The following is a 13,758-nucleotide window of genomic DNA, read 5'->3' as shown; positions in this document are numbered from 1 at the left end:
AGAATTTTCATTTAAGTGAGTTATATCTATCCATTTTTTACTATACTAGAAAATAATATAAACTTAAAATATTTATCAATCTATTAAAAATAATAAACTGATTACACGTTAAACTAAACATCTCATTTTCATTACAATATAATGATATTTTCCCCAAACACAACAAAAACTAGTGAGAAAATTGGCACTGTTTTATAGTATTACAAATCTCTTTCACATCTGGCTTCATAAGAGATGACTGGATTCTCACACTTGCATCTGCATTCTAACTGTGGCGACATCATCCATGTAGCTCTGGAAAACTCCACTGCAAACTCATGAGAGAATGAAAAAAAAAGTCAAAGAATGGATTTGTGTTTTCATGAAAATAGTTTTGACCTTGCTGAGTAGACTGGATAGTTTTGACTGTCTGAAAAGATTTCAAGGGTCCCTTCCATACTTTGAGAATTATTGGTATAAACAAAAGCAAACCCCAGAGTTTTAAGAACACATGTTTTTAAGAATATAGTAATTTCTGAGGTACATGCTTTTAAGTACACAACCTATGAGATGAATTTTTCTTCTAATAGAATGAGTTGGGTATTTTATTTCATTTTCCCCCTTGATGTTAAAGATAATCCAGAGCCAGGAAATTCTAAATCTGTGAAACAAAGAACAAGAACTCCAGTCCATCTGGTCTCAGCAAGGACCTCCTGTAAGGGCGATTATTAACCCATGGAGCACCGTTTTGTGTGCAAACACCAAACAGTTACAGGAGGGCACTAATTAATTTCAGTCTCTCAATCAATGTAAATTCAACATTGCCCACTTTCTCCTTGTACTGTCAGTTCCAACAAATAAGATTCTCTTAGGATGTCGACTGATGGGGAGAATAAAGACTACTCCAAACTTGTGGACTTTTGGCTGCCCCAAGGAGAGTGGCAGACCTCCATGTGATGGCCAATCAGAGGCAACAGGTTGCCTCTTTTTCTTTTTTTTTTTTTTTTTTCTTTTTGCGGTATGTGGGCCTCTCACTGTTGTGGCCTCTCCCGTTGCGGAGCACAGGCTCCGGATGCGCAGGCCCAGCGGCCATGGCTCACGGGCCCAGCCGCTCCGCGGCATATGGGATCCTCCCAGACCGGGGCACGAACCCGTATCCCCTGCATCGGCAGGCGGACTCTTAACCACTTGCGCCACCAGGGAGGCCCGCCTCTTTTTCTTGAATACCAGCGCCCTGTGCTCATCCAGCTTCTCTGAACAGATCTATCTCTGATGTTGTGGAACAGGAGAAAAATCTGAGTGCTGACTCCCTGTTACTTATACAGTGAGAAAGGTATTAATGTTTTGCCACTTATCACATTTGGGAAATACTCAAATGCAGCATTACTTAATAAAGCAATTTAGAATGTAATGTCCTGTTTCTATATGTACCATCAACTGAAAAAAAGACAGGTGAGTCCTTTAATTCATCTCTCTTCTTTGTGAAATAGTGTGTCCTTCATTTTTTCCTCTCTCTCTTCTTTATTCCTACCTTTGCCCTTTTCTCAAACATCTATTATGTACCTATTTTGAATGAGGCACTGTGATAGATACAACCTTATATTTTTCTGGCTTCCAATATTGTTTATTTTTAATTATTAAATCTTTTTTTCCTTAAATAAGATGAAATCATGCCCTTTATAGGAAATTTAAATTACAGTAAAGTATAAAGAAGGCAATTATAATTGCCTATAACTAATCTCTAGGGATAATTTTAATAAATTCTCCTAGATGTTTTCTCTGTGTTTTTACCTATTTGAGATTATATGTTTGTGCAGTTTTGTATTGTTCTTATTTATTTAACATTGTATCATAAGCAGCTTCATCATAAACATAACTCTAATGCCCAAAGTTAGTGATAAATATCCCAGTGATTCCTCATTTCAGATTTCCTTAGGATACATTCCTTCCTGGAAGTGAAATTACTTCGGGCAAAGGGATATGTATATTTTACAGCTTCTATTAACATACTAATAAATTCCTTCCCTGGCAGTGTATCCAAATTATACCACCAGATGAGGGGGCTCATTTCATTGCATCCTCACCAGTATTGATGGGCAATGTTTATTTATACACAATCTTTGTTAATATAGTTGATAAAGGCAAAAAAAATCTATCTTTTAAAGGATTTATATTGAAATAGAATCTTTAAAAGTGCAAGCAAAATTATAGAACACTTTAAAATTCTCTAAGATAGGGCTTCCCTGGTGGCGCAGTGGTTGAGGGTCCGCCTGCCGATGCAGGGGACGCGGGTTCGTGCCCCGGTCCCGGAGGATCCCACATGCCGTGGAGCGGCTGGGCCCGTGAGCCTATGGCCGCTGAGCCTGCGCGTCCAGAGCCTGTGCTCCGCAACAGGAGAGGCCACAACAGTGAGAGGCCCACGTACAGCAAAAAAAAAAATTTCTCTAAGATAAAAGATGTATAAATCTTTCTGTGCCCACTTTTCACTAATTCAAAGGGAGGCAGAGCTTGGATCAACCCAACCTCACTGTGTCAGAGTTCTCATGGCAAACACTAAAACCAGTTCTGGTTCACTTAAGCAGAAGAGAAACGTCTTGGAAGGACATTACACAGAATACCAAAGAGACAGAAAGGTTGGAGAATCCGGCTCATGAAACAGGCAGGGCAGCTTGGTAGCTGGAATCAGAACAGGCCACACCACCCAAGCAGCCCACTTAGCACACCACTGGTACTGCCATTGGACAGTCCCACCTCTCACCGCTGGCACTGCTGTCTATGGGCACGAAAGCTACTTCACATATAATGGTATTATTTCTAAAATGTCCCTTTGAATCAGACTGCAGATTCAAAGACTTGGGTAGGAGACTCTGATTGGCTGAACTTAGGTCACATGATGCTAGCTGCTAAGGGGAGGAGAGGGTGAGTGCTGAGCTATTTTGCCTTTTATGAGAGTTTGGGATTCTCGGCAACAAGACTACGATCAATGACCACTATAAATATTTATGTGCATTCTTTGTTTCATAATACTTTTTAGGAATCTGATTAATCTTTTTTTTTTTTTTTTTTTGGCTGCCTAGGGTCTTGGTTGTGGCACGCGGGATCTTCATTGCTGCACGTGGAACCTTTCGTTACAGCACACGGGCTTCTCTCTAGTTGTGGCATGAGGGTTTTTCTCTCTCTAGTTGTGGCGCACAGGCTCCAGAGCATGTGGGCTATGTAGTTTTGCAGCACGTGGTCTCTCTAGTTGAGGTGCGCAGGCTCAGCAGTTGTGGCGTGCAGGCTTAGTTGCCCTACGGCATGTGGGATCTTAGTTCCCCAACCAGGGATCGAACCTGCTTCCCCTGCATTGGAAGGCGGATTCTTTACCACTGGACCACTGGGGAAGTCCCTGATTAATCTTCTTAATTCTCACTGAATTTTAGGTTGTCTAGTAGGTCATGAGATTATCTAGTTCCGAACTACACACTCAAATGTCTACCATATCCTCAGTGTCAGGGGCTGGGGCATATAGGAGTGGTGGGGACTGGGGAAAACTGAAGAGCATCTTCCCAGTCTAAAGGATACACTTACTACTTAGTTCTAGCTGATGGCTGCTAGAACCCACCAGGAAGCAAAAGTTGCCAGTCCTTCCAACTTTCCAGCACATGCCCAAAGTCTGAATTTTTGTTAACATTTAGACTCAAATTCAAAATTAGAAAAAACAATGACACCACTGCTTCTTAAAAATCAAGGCTGCAGGCTGCCTGTAATAGTCAGACCTCTCCATTTCAAAAACCAGTGCAGGGAGATGAGGCCTAAGAGGGTGAAATGCCTTAGGCCAAGCAGCTCATTTGCTGACAGAACCAGGGCTAGAAGTTTGGTCTCCTGAAGAAAAGCAGGTTAGAAAAAGTTCATGTTCCATTACCTCTCTCTGCAGTCACTTCCCTCTCTGGGAAGTAACCTCCCAACCAAACTCAGGGAAAGTAAAAAAATGTCTGCGTTTCACCCAGAAGTAGTAGTGTTTGTATAATGTTTACACATTCAGAGATTTACACATTAAAAGCCAATAGGAATAGCCTTTGGTGTCTGATCAGAATTTAAATCTTAACTTCTACAACTTTCCAGGTGGGTCACCTGGGACAAATTACCTTGCTCCTCTGTGCCTCAGTCATGGGAAAAGTAAGAGCACCTTTTATAAGGGCTGTGGAGAGAATGAAATAAGATTTCAGGTAGAGGGCCTGGCTCAGTGCCAGGACCATACTAAAAACACTGCACATGATAATACTATAATATCCAAAAGATAGCATAATAGCCTGCATTACCCCAGGACACAGAGCGGGGAGAGGGGAAGAGGACTAAACTGTTTCACGGTGGGGGTGGGTGATGGATAAATCTCAAGGTGGAATTCTTAATACGGTGTAAGTGGGATTTTCACGAAAACCCTATCCTTCCTCTGACTGCGATGCGAGTTCACGGTCAAATCCAGCTGTATCACCTCACGTGTGCACTTAAAAGGCACCCACTCTGGTCCACCTCAGTGAAACTGATGGTGGAGCGAAATGAGAGTTCAGGTGGTTCTGGGCTGAGAAGGGGACGGGCAGGGTTTCAGAAGAGAAAGTCGCACCCGATTGTTTCACATTCGCTCTAGGCCGAACCGCGGGGACCTGCTTCCACCCGCGAGCGTTTTCTGCGGAACACGGGAGGCCGCCGCCGAGGAAGGGGCGGGGGCAGAGGCGGAGGCGGCACCCAGGGGCCGGGGCAGAGGAGGCCGGGACCATCGCAGTGACAGTTTATTTTCCTGCGGCGGCGGTGGCATCAGGGACGGCTGCTGCCGGCTCGGGATCGCCAGGCCTGCGCGTGGGTTTTCGAGGGAGCTCTCTGCGCTGGGCGCTGGGGAGCTACGGCAGCGAAGGGGAGGAGGAGGAGAGGAACGCACAGAAGCCAAACGAGTGAAGGTAGCAAAGCTCCATCAGTCCGCAGAGGAGCGGACGAGGGTCGGCAGAGTGAAGGGAGCGGGCGCCTGCTCCCTGGGTGCCCTATCGCCCTACTGCAGTGCCTTCTAGCAAAAGCCACCGCGGCCCGGTGGCTTTTGCAGCGGCCAGACGGATGCCAAGGCCACACGGCAGGCGCGGCGACGGCCGCTGCAGTCGCCATCCCACGCGGGCTCCGGACATCAGGGGCTGCTGGTGAGTAGGCGCGCTCGCGTGTGTGTGTGTGTGTGCGTGTGTGTGTGTGTCTGTGTGTTTGAGAGAGCGCGCACCGGCACAGGCGATTGTGCACGCCGGGCGCGTGTGCCCGGTGGCCTGGCGCGCGCCGGCCCCTCTTCCGCTGGCGACGTCCTGTCCCGGGCTTGCTCCGTTGGAGGAAAATGCGCTTTGCGGCCGCTCACTTCCTTCCTGCCAGTCCTGCGGTCGGCTGCCTCCGCCTATGTTGCCTCTGTGTGCCCCGCAGCGGGCTCCGAGGGGTTAGTTTCACCTTGATGGGGAAAGCAGGAAGCCGTGGCTCCTGGGGGCAGGGTGGGACGCCGGCAGTGATCTACCTCCACGCGGGTGTTTCTGGTTTAGGCTTGGGGCGCGGCCTCGGAGACGGTGTCAGCGTTCAGAGAGACCCCCGCATTGTCTTTGTGGGTGCGTGGTGTGGGGAGGGAAGGGGCGGCGGTTGGAAAAACAGGCGTCCTTGCAGGACCGTGTGTCATACTTTTCTAGATGATGCTTACTGTGACGCCGTTTATGAGCCACTGTTACGCCGTTTATGAGCCACTCATAAGGCATTTTCCCTCACCGGAATAATTTATAAGCCTTAACGGAGAGCCTTTAATGAAATGCACAAAGAAGTGGAATGTCATTAAAACATAATTTTCCAGAACTCTCTGAAACAACCCACACCGCTGATAGCCAAGAGCCTAAGGTGCTGTAATTACTGAAATTTAAAAATAAATAAATAAACAATAAGTAATTCAGGAAACAGAACCTGATCGAGAGGATTGAAGAAAATCTTAAGTGTCTGGGTGGCTTGGGGGTGGCCTTCTGGAAATCGGTGTTTGAATCTTTGAATCTTTAAAAGTAAGCTCCAGAGAGCACAGTGCTTTCCAAACATCCTGCTAATCGCTGAGAATAAAATGAAGTCTTAGGTTTTAAGGCATTTCTAAGTTTATAATGGATATCACCAGGATGCTCATTTATGATCTCATGATTCAAGGCCTTGTCAAGGTCAATATGGCAGATTTGTTCCAGCAGTTCAGTTACACGTGAATGTTTGATTTTCTGTTTCAAGTTTTGGGGAGTAGTTTTCTATGGTTGTTTTACACAGAGTTTAAGCCACTATCTTCTATGCTTTTCCAGACCTTGTTTCAGTTGGCAGTCTTATGTTTGTGGGATGGATGCTAAATTGAACTTCAAAAAGGTACTCTGTTTTAAAATATATATGTATAAAAAATGTACTCTGTGACTCTATTATTGTAGACATTTTATAGCTACACTGTAAATATCTATGTTTCTTTTTAATACTGAGTCAATGCCTTTGGGAAGGCACTGGGAAGTAGGTACCTCTTGTTTACCGTTTGCTCCATTACATCTTCATTCAAAGGCATGAAATGTTATTAGAATCTCCCTGGAAAATGAACAGGCTGCTTGTTTTCTGTTCAAGCATATAAACAGCAAATTGCTTGCCTCTTGGGAATCTGCTCTTGAATATACTACTTCACCTGTAATTTATGTATTAGCTGGTTCTTGGGAATTTTAAGAAGAAACTTGTTTTCTTACACTCTTTTGTAACATAAGCACCATTTAAATCAGCAGGCAGAGAATCCAAGTCCTTTACCCATATTGTGGTCTTCAGGGCCAGTTTCTTGCATACTTTTGCTCTGTTTTATAGGACTCATTCCCATTGAAAGGCTTGGTGGGAGAAATGGGAGCATCGTGGTCCCAAGGGTGTCCTCAGCAGAGAGATTATTTCCTGGAGAGGAGACTGTTTTGGGGATTAGCTTCTGAGAAGGACTGATAAAAAAAAGAATTGTTAGTAATAGTTACCTCTGTTTACTTTTGACACAAAGGTCTTAACACAGTTCCATCACATTCCTCCTTCAAAGACTCTTCCTAAGACTACTTACAGCTACAATCCAGAGAGCGAGGTTGCCTTTTATAGAGAAGCAAAACCTGGTAATTCTTGCTCAGGATCGGAGGGGTAGAAGAAATAGTAGATGCTGCCCAGAAAATGCCAGGTGCCTTCAGGGAGGATACATTTACCAATTAGACACACTTATAAACCACTGGATTTGTGATTCTGTCTAATCCTAGCATTTTTTTCTCCCCCCTGTGAAAGATTTAGGAGTAGCTTCAATTGAAACTATGAGAAATGACTCATGGTCATCCTTGAAAATATGAGAGTCAGTTCTCTACCCCTGAGGGCTAATGGATCTCAGCTGCCCATTAAATATTTGTTAAATGAATACCAATTCTAGAATCTTCCCAACCTTACTACATCACCTCTTCTAGTATTAATTATTTTTAGCCATAACTTTATATGAATCATCAAACGTTTCATTAAATTGGAGCCAACTGATATAGTCAACTAAGACCAACTTCCTCAACTGAAGGAACAATAACGATCCCGCTAAAACAAAACAAAACCAAACAAAGAAAAAAACACTGTATTGGTACTTACTGACTTGCTTATTTCAGCTATCTGAACATGTGAATTGTCCAGTTGGATGTGTTGAGTGTACATTCAGAAATCCTGAGTTGACATCGTAATGTTCAACTCAGGAATGATCTAGATGTAGCTACATCTGGATATGCCTTTTGTCAGAAATTAGTTGCATTTCTAAGCAAATTAGATGAACTTCTAGTACAATCCTTCATCTCCTCATGTTGAGTAGAAAAGCCAGTTAAATTTTTGGCAAATTGCTAAGTCTTCAAAGTTCATATTTGATTTTCTTTCTAAATTTTAAATTAAATCCATGTTATGTTTGTCCATTGATGTGGTTGGCTTACAGACATTAATTCAGACCACTGGCTACTTAGTAACTTGTATTTATTAAAAGCAGCCCCTTGATATAAGCACCAGTAATTAGTATGTTTTGATTAGCTCTAGCTAGCCTTTCAAAATACTCTTGGAAATGAGTGTGCTGTATGATCTTGAATATGAAGAGTGTTATGCCTTCCTTTTTTTTTTTTTTTTTTTAAATAGTTCTGACTTTCCGTCCCCAGTCATTGGAGGTTTACCCTATGATTCATGATCTAATTTCAGGATGAACGATTAGAAAGCTGGCTGAAATTTGTTTGGATATTAACATTATGGTGCATATAATAATGCAGATTTTTCTCTGATATTCTTCCCTTTTTGTCCTCCAATCAAGCTTGTTTCATCCTGAATAAAAATCAAACGAGATCCTTAAACATTTAAAAATGTTTTCCTGTTGGGCTGTGTCCAAAATAAATAAATAAAATTTAAAAATTGCTTATTACTGTTGTGAAGTAACACAAACACTACTGCTATTCTCTGAATAATGAAACATGGCCATTCTTATCAGGTATTCATTTGATAAGTAGGCACCTGAGCACTTGAACTAGAGTTAAAGGCATGTTCCTTCCATGTCTTATTAAGGCCCTTGAGAGCAAGGGGGTGGAATTTTGATTTAGATAAAGTAGCCAATTCAAGGTAGGTTCCTTGAAAGGAGTATGTATGAAAGCATCTTTGAAGAAGAGCACTTTGGCAGTTGGATGGGGAGTGAGCGGGTTAACAGGAGAGAGTGGAGGTGAACTCTGATGTCAGATAATGACAGCCTGACATAAGATCCCAGAGACACTGAGATGAAGAAGGGAAAACTTCAGACAGCCAGACATCAGGATTCTTTGTTTTATGTGGAAGAGGAATCGTAAACCTGGGGCATAGTGTGATCACACACGTATTCCACATCCACTGAACACCTCACCAGTTGATCACAGCATTCTCTCCTGTCGAGCCCTGGTGTAACCTCAGAATCTTGCAAACGTTTGACAGATACTTATTCATAAATACTAGTTATTAAACATGTGCTATATGCCAGGCACCGTACTCAGCCTCTACATTTGTTATCTCAAGGATGATGGAGTGGTTGGGAACATGAATTCTTTTTGCCACTTATGAGTTGTGGGTCCTTGGGTAAGTTACTAACTTCTCTGAGCTACAGTTTCTTCATATTTCAATTGGGATATTAGTTTCTGTCTCATAACGTTTGGGGAAGGATTAAATGAATAAATAAGTATAAATGAAAAGTACTGAGAAGTGTCTGGCACAAGGTTAACTGCTACATGTATTAGTTGTTACTATTGTTATTAATTCATAAAACAACCTTATGGAATAGGTGCCATTTTGCAGATTAAAAAATTGAGGCACAAAAAGGCTAGGTAAATCACTCAGGGTCATAGGCTGGGATAGAGTGATAGAGCTGGGCATCAAACCCAGACAATCCGACTCCGGTGTTTGCTTTCCTAACTTGTGTGTATCCCTGATCACATGCCAGGTGCTGGGGACACTGACTGGGGTGAGAAAAGTGGGGGCTTGTCCTAATGAGATCTAGGGCTCCAGTCATTTCCACTGCAGTTTGTCATCTCCTATATAGAATTAGTACCCAGATTATTGTACAAAACTTTTGCTCTTTTTCCTTGATGTTTAGGTATTTTGTAAATGTGTTTCATTAAATACTTTAAGAAGGGGTCCAATTTGTGTTTTCACATATGCTTTAAAAATAGGTTATTTTTTGTTTTTGCCTAACAGTTGACATATGCAATACATATTATATTCATTTGTAATATCTTTCCATGTACCTAGTGATCCTTCGCTGGAGGCAGCAGGATATGTCTCCCTAATATAATGTATAATATATACATTATATGTTTTGTATATATTGTGTGATATAATATTATTTAACTATATAATATATATTAGATGCATTTTATACAGTGTATGTCATGTATACATAATATAATGTATACATTATATATAAGGTATATATTATAAAATATATACATTATACTACATATTATATGTAATATAATATATACTATATAACACATTATATTAGGGAGACATTTACGTTAGATGTAAAGAGAAGAGAGATGTTACGAATGAGTATGTATACATTATATTATTGGAAAGGTATCAGTATTCTGAAAAACTTCTATGCTATCCACCTTTGTCCACACTCTCAGAGTCTTATATATCTCCCATTCAGAAGCCATGGTGAAGTTATGATGACATTTCATAACCATTTTTATTCAGAATATTTTATAGAGTAGAAGCAGAGTAAATTTTAGCTGTTCTTTGACTTGACATAATTACGTCTAATTATAAAAGGCCAGACATTTTTATTATTGGACCTGCCATTAACATTATATTATACTTCGACTATACCTCAATTTAAAAAAAAAAAAAAAAGAGAGGCCAGATTTTAATTATAGATGGGAAGACTGCTGTAGCAACAAAGAATCAAGAATTCTGAATTCCTCCAGAACTTCTTTAGCAAGGAGTATGTCATCACTGATTTCAATATTTTAACATTACATTAGTCCTTATAATTCTTCATTCTCATAAATAAATTTCAGAAATCTGTAACTAGTATTGTTTTTTTCTAAGGAGGCAAAAACTTTTCTTGGTCTTGTGTAAAGTTCACAGATACTATTTAGTTGAGGAAAATTTTTTAAATCTCATTTTTAAAAATTCAGTCTGCATTGTTTGATTTTACCCTTTTGTGCAAATTACATAATTATTTAACTAAAGTCCAGTTTCTTTTAAAGGAACTATTTTACAATTTTGTGAGTTTAAACTTGATTAAGTTTGAGTTTTGGTGAATTTGGTCTTTTGTTTTTAAACTTTTGCTATACTTAGGTTTCAGTGCTTTCACAGTAAATGAACCAAAGATTCAGCCCAGGGTCATACAAGAGATAGCTGTTCAGGGACTCATCACAGATTATTCATTTTGATTGCTTGACTTGATTTGACTCTGGTTTATTGGAAACAGGAGGCCAGTGATGACTCATTTCTAACCCTTCCAGTCCCCAGTTAACGCTGCCTGCCTGTTTTGCCTTTGCAGGTACTCAGGGGGAAACTCCACTGTGGGTCTTTTTTGGGAGTGTTACTTCAAACTTGAGTGGCTAGGACAGTAATCGACTGTGCACCTTTTCATTAAAGGCATAAAGAAAACTGCAGTCAGTAATGGTGATCAAGTTTAAATTCAGCTCATCTAAGGACCCTATAATTTTATTTAACTTGTTGCTGGAGCCCTGTCTTTTAACACCGGAAGTATGCATTTCAACCACTGAGAAGAAATATGGAGAGGTCTTTATGCCTGTGGGTTCATGCTTCAATCTTCTGATAGATTGACTTCAGTTCTTTTTCCAATCTGTTTTGTCCTTGAGAGGTTGGTTTATAAACTGTTTCACAGGATAAATTTTCTTTAACAAGAGGAACAATTGGAAGTGGTAGATGGAATGAGATTAGAAAAGAGAAGCCTGGAATAAATCCTTCATACGATCCTGTTTTTGTAAAAATGGGGCAGAGAAACTGCTTACTGAATCAATATAGTACTTTAAGGAAAAAAAGATGAAAATCACTTGCAATCATTGGTGGGTGTGGAACTTTTTTTTGTCCAAGTATTGAAAAGTTCAAGAAATTCAAATGTGGCTTTTTTTTTTTTTTTTTTTTTCCTTTTTGCGGTATGCGGGCCTCTCACTGTTGTGGCCTCTCCCGTTGCGGAGCACAGGCTCCGGACGCGCAGGCCCAGCGGCCATGGCTCACGGGCCCAGCCGCTCCGCGGCATATGGGATCCTCCCAGATCGGGGCACGAACCCGTATCCCCTGCATCGGCAGGCGGACTCTCAACCACTGCGCCACCAGGGAGGCCCTCAAATGTGGCTTTTGAAAGAAATGTAAATGACCATCACATTCTTATGGCATCAAGGTTCTTTGTCTTTTGTCAAGTGTAATATTATTGACTTAGAAAGGTAACTAGGGCAGTGCATCTCAAACTAGTCTTAAAAAACCAGAATGACTTCCGTGCCACCCCCGTAGGTTATTATTCAGTAAGTTTGGGCGGGGCCTGGGAGCCTTCTTTTAACAACCTTTTCAGAGGATTCTGATGCAGGTGGTCAATAAACCATACTTAGAGAAAAACCTTTTTATGAGCTAAATCTAATTTTCTATGCAAATTTGTGCTTCTGTTTTTAAGCTTTATGCATTTATTCCTCTGATTTTCATATACATTTTTATGGAATAACATATCCATCAAGGCTGCCTTGGAGTTTTTATAATGGCACCCAACACTGTGTTTAATTTTCTTATTAATACCTGTTTTCAGGTGGAAGAAATCAGAAAACCACAGAGTTGGCAGGAAAGAATGTTGCACCTCCTTCTGAATGGCAGATGTTGGGATAGGGCAGAGAGGGTTTGATAAAAAAGAAAAGTAAGGGAAGACATATATTGGGAAGCAGTGGAAAGCAAAGTCTAATAATGCACATCACTGAGGGCCAGCAAGGGTGTTTAGACCTCTTCTGGTAGACACTAGGTTATCAGTTGCTTTTTTGAGCAGGGGGCTAACCTGATGCAAACAAGCCTTACTCTTGTGCTAGGGACACATGGTATGTGGTCCAGAAGAGAGGATTAAGAGAAGGGAGCAGGGTGAGCGCTTGGGGCCTTGAATTTGGCAGGACTGACTGAGGGTTCATGCAGCAGGGTTCTCCCGCACTGTTTTCCTGAAGGTCTACAGCCAATAAAGTGCTCTCTCCAGCAGCTGCATGTTATGGTGTGTAACACCAAGGCTGCCCAGTCATCAGGCCAGATAACCTCTCTGGGTTTAGAAAGCCCTTGAATAACTGTTTCAACTACCACTACCTTCATAACATTGTGAGGCAAGGGTCTCACGTTAGACAAGGGAAACAGACTCAGGGAGTCATTGATCAAAATCCACACATCTAGAAACTGGCAGGGCTAGGCTTCAAATCTGGAGCTACCTACTAAGAATTTATAGGCTTTAAAAAAAGTATAATTTGTCTGATAATGAAGTGATACATACTTGTAACACATTGTACTGAAATGAATAAGTTAAATATGAAATCCTTCATGATTTCATCCTTGAGAGAACAGCTCAGAAAAATCCAGTGCATGTTGTTCAGATAACTTTCTTGCAAATGTCAACATACATTAAATACATATGTATCAGTACTACAAGGTGGGAGTCATATGTTATATGCTATTTTACAACTTGCTTTTTTTTCACTTAATGCTGTAATGCGGACAACTTCCTGGTTCAGCACATATAGATGTAAGTCTTTTCTAATGGCTTCATTTCCTGTAGAGATTCTTTATTTCAAATAACCTCCTTTTGATGGCTATGTATTTTAATTTCCAAAATTGTAATATTTTTAAGCCATGCTACAGTGGGAGCAAGTATGTGTGTGAGAGTGTGTGTGTGAGTGTGTGTGTGTGTGTGTGTGTGTGTGTGTATTAGTGTATTATTTGGGCAGGACAGTCTATGGGGGAAACTTAGAATTGCTTGGTCAACAGGAATGCGTATTATTTTTTTTAATTGCCAATTTCTCTTCCAGTCTTCATCAATATTAAGTATGACCAATCATGTAAATTTTATCAATCAAATAAATGGAAATACCATTTCAAATCCATAGTTTCTTAATTAGTAGTGAAATTAATATTTTTCATGGGCTGCTTAGCCATTTATATTTCTCTCATGACGTGTTCATTCCATTTGACGATTTTTATTCAACTTTGTATCTCTTTCTTACTGTTCTGCAAATATGCTCTATAGTT

At 40.9% G+C, this 13,758-nt stretch overlaps 1 protein-coding gene across 6 annotated transcripts in view; it reads left to right on the top strand.

Annotated features, from left to right (window-relative positions):
• The first annotated feature begins 4,722 nt into the window (after nucleotides 1-4,722).
• STAMBPL1 (STAM binding protein like 1) overlaps nucleotides 4,723-13,758 on the top strand; it is a 45,336-nt gene continuing 36,300 nt past the window's right edge. For 3 of the 6 annotated variants that reach the window (XM_060116047.1, XM_060116200.1, XM_060115787.1), the window contains exon 1: nucleotides 4,723-5,144. The gene's annotated coding sequence lies outside the window, so the exon portion shown is untranslated. Of the gene's footprint in view, nucleotides 5,145-5,324; nucleotides 5,423-6,299; nucleotides 6,361-13,758 lie in introns of those variants that run through there. The other 3 variants (XM_060116124.1, XM_060115879.1, XM_060115976.1) reach the window with 3 other exon arrangements.

Source organism: Mesoplodon densirostris, chromosome 1, assembly GCF_025265405.1.
Source record: "Mesoplodon densirostris isolate mMesDen1 chromosome 1, mMesDen1 primary haplotype, whole genome shotgun sequence".
In the NCBI taxonomy this organism is placed as follows: Eukaryota; Metazoa; Chordata; class Mammalia; order Artiodactyla; family Ziphiidae; genus Mesoplodon; species Mesoplodon densirostris.
Note: the sequence above shows the minus strand (reverse complement) of the source record. Positions and strands in the feature narration are given on the sequence as shown.